Source organism: Triticum aestivum, chromosome 6B, assembly GCF_018294505.1.
Source record: "Triticum aestivum cultivar Chinese Spring chromosome 6B, IWGSC CS RefSeq v2.1, whole genome shotgun sequence".
NCBI classification, from domain to species: domain Eukaryota; kingdom Viridiplantae; phylum Streptophyta; class Magnoliopsida; order Poales; family Poaceae; genus Triticum; species Triticum aestivum.
Genome location: NC_057810.1, coordinates 52721095 through 52724364, shown reverse-complemented (window position 1 = coordinate 52724364; position 3270 = coordinate 52721095).

The window sequence follows — 3270 nt, the reverse complement described above, 5'->3', positions numbered from 1 at the left end:
GGGGTTCCGGTAACCCCCCGGTACTCCAATGTATGCCCAAACTTATCCGAAACCATTCCAGTGTCCAAACATAGCCTTCCAATATATCAATCTTTATGTCTCGACAATTTCGAGACTCCTCGTCATGTCCGTGATCACATTCGGGACTCCGAGCTACCTTCGGTACATCAAAACGCATAAACTCATAATACCGATCGTCATCGAACGTTAAGCGTGCGGACCCTACGGGTTCGAGAACTATGTAGACATGACTGAGACTCATCTCCGGTCAATAACCAATAGCGGAACCTGGATGCTCATATTGGTTCCTACATATTCTACGAAGATCTTTATCGGTCAAACCGCATAACAATATATGTTGTTCCCTTTGTCATTGGTATGTTACTTGCGCGAGATTCGATCATCGGTATCTCAATACCTAGTTCAATCTCGTTACCGGCAAGTCGATCTCTTTACTCGTTCCGTAATGCATCATCCCGTAACTAACTCATTAATCACATTGCTTGCAAGTCTTATTGTGATGTGCATTACCGAGAGGGCCTAGAGATACCTCTCCGACAATCGGAGTGACAAATCCTAATCTTGATCTATGCCAACTCAACAAACACCATCGGAGACACCTGTAGAGCATCTTTATAATCACCCAGTTATGTTGTGACGTTTGATAGCACACTAAGTGTTCTTCCGGTATTCGGGAGTTGCATAATCTCATAGTCATAGGAACATGTATAAGTTATGAAGAAGGCAATAGCAATAAACTAAACGATCATAGGGCTAAGATAAGGGATGGGTCAAGTCAATCACATCATTCACTAATGATGTGATCCCGTTCATCAAATGACAACTCTTTATCCATGGCTAGGAAACATAGCCATCTTTGATTAACGAGCTAGTCAAGTAGAGGCATACTAGTGACACTCTGTTTGTCTATGTATTCACACATGTACTAAGTTTCCGGCTAATACAATTCTAGCATGAATTGTAAACATTTATCATGATATAAGGAAATATAAATAAGAACTTTTATTATTGCCTCTAGGGCATATTTCCTTCATGATCATGTTTTGCTCGTGAGAGAGGCTTAGTCAACGGGTCTGCAACATTCAGATCAGTGTGTATTTTGCGAATATCTACGTCTCCCTGCTTGACTTGATCGCGGATCGAATTGAAGCGTCTCTTGATGTGCTTTGTTCTCTTGTGAAATCTAGATTACTTTGCCAAGGCAATTGCACCAGTATTGTCACAAAAGATTTTCATTTGACCCGATGCACTAGGTATGACAGCTAGATCGGATATGAACTCCTTCATCCAGACTCCTTCATTTGCTGCTTCCGAAGCAGCTATGTACTCCGCTTCACACGTAGATCCCGCCATGATGCTCTGTTTAGAACTGCACAAACTTACAACTCCAACATTCAATATAAATACGTATCCGGTTTGTGACTTAGAGTCATCCAGATCAGTGTCAAAGCTTGCATCGACGTAACCATTTATGATGAGCTCTTTGTCACCTCCATAAACGAGAAACATATCCTTAGTCCTTTTCAAGTATTTCAGGATGTTCTTTACCGCGTCCAGTGATCCACTCCTGGATTACTTTGGTACCTCCCTGCTAAACTAATAGTAAGGCACACATCAGGTCTGGTACACATCATTGCATACATGATAGAACCTATGGCTGAAGCATAGGGAATGACTTTCATTTTCTCTCTATCTTCTGTAGTGGTCGGGCATTGAGTCTGACTCAACTTCACACCTTGTAACACATGCAAGAACCCTTTCTTTGCCTGATCCATTTTGAACTTCTTCAAAACTTTATCAAGGTATGTGCTTTGTAAAAGTCCAATTAAGCGTCTTGCTCTATCTCTATAGATCTTGATGCCCAATATATAAGAAGCTTCTTTCATTGAAAAATTCTTATTCAAGTATCCTTTTATGCTATCCAGAAATTCCGTATCATTTCCGACCAACAATATGTCATCCACATATAATATCAGAAATGCTACAGAGCTCCCACTCACTTTCTTGTAAATACAGGCTTCTCCAAAAGTCTATATAAAACCATATGCTTTGATCACACTATCAAAGTGTATATTCCAACTCCGAGAGGATTGCACCAGTCCATAAATGGATCGTTGGATCTTGCACACTTTGTTAGCACCTTTTGGATCGACAAAACCTTCTGGTTGTATGATATACAACTCTTCTTTAAGATATCCATTAAGGAATGCAGATTTGACATCCATTTGCCAAATTTCATATTCATAAAATGCGGCAATTTCTAACATGATTCAGACAGACTTAAGCATCGCTACGGGTGAGGTCTCATTGTAGTCAACTCCTTGAACTTGTCGAAAACCTTTGGCAACAAGTCGAGCTTTGTAGACAATAACATAACCGTCAATGTCAGTCTTCTTCTTGAAGATCCATTTATTCTCTATGGCTTGCCAATCATCGGGCAAGTCCAGCAAAGTCCGCACTTTGTTTTCATACATGGATCCCATCTTAGATTTCATGGCCTCAAGCCATTTTGCGGAATCTGGGCTCATCATCGCTTCCTCATAGTTCGTAGGCTCATCATGGTCAAGTAAGATGACCTCTAGAACAGGATTATCGTACCACTCTGGTGCGGATCTTATTCTGGTTGACCTACGAGGTTTGGTAGTAATTTGATCAGAAGTTTCATGATCATCATCATTAGCTTCTTCACTAATTGGTGTAGGAATCACTGGAACTAATTTCTGTGATGAACTACTTTCCAATAAGGGGGCAGGTACAATTACTTCATCAAGTTCTACTTTCCCCCTACTCACTTCTTTCGAGAGAAACTCCTTCTCTAGAAAGGATCCATTCTTAGCAACGAATATCTTGCCTTCAGATCTGTGATAGGAGGCGTACCTAATAATCTCCTTTGGGTATCCTATGAAGACACATTTCTCCGATTTGGGTTCGAGCTTATCAGGTTGAAGCTTTTTCACATAAGCATCGCATCCCCAAACTTTAAGAAACGACAACTTGGGTTTCTTGCCAAACCACAGTTCATATGGTGTCGTCTCAACGGACTTAGATGGTGCCTTATTTAACGTGAATGCAGCCGTCTCTAAAGCATAACCCCAAAATGATAGTTGTAAATCGGTAAGAGACATCATAGATCGCACCATATCTAATCAAGTTCGATTACGACGTTCAGACACACCATTACACTATGGTGTTCCAGGTGGCATAAGTTACGAAACTATTCCGCATTTTTTCAAATGAAGACCAAACTCG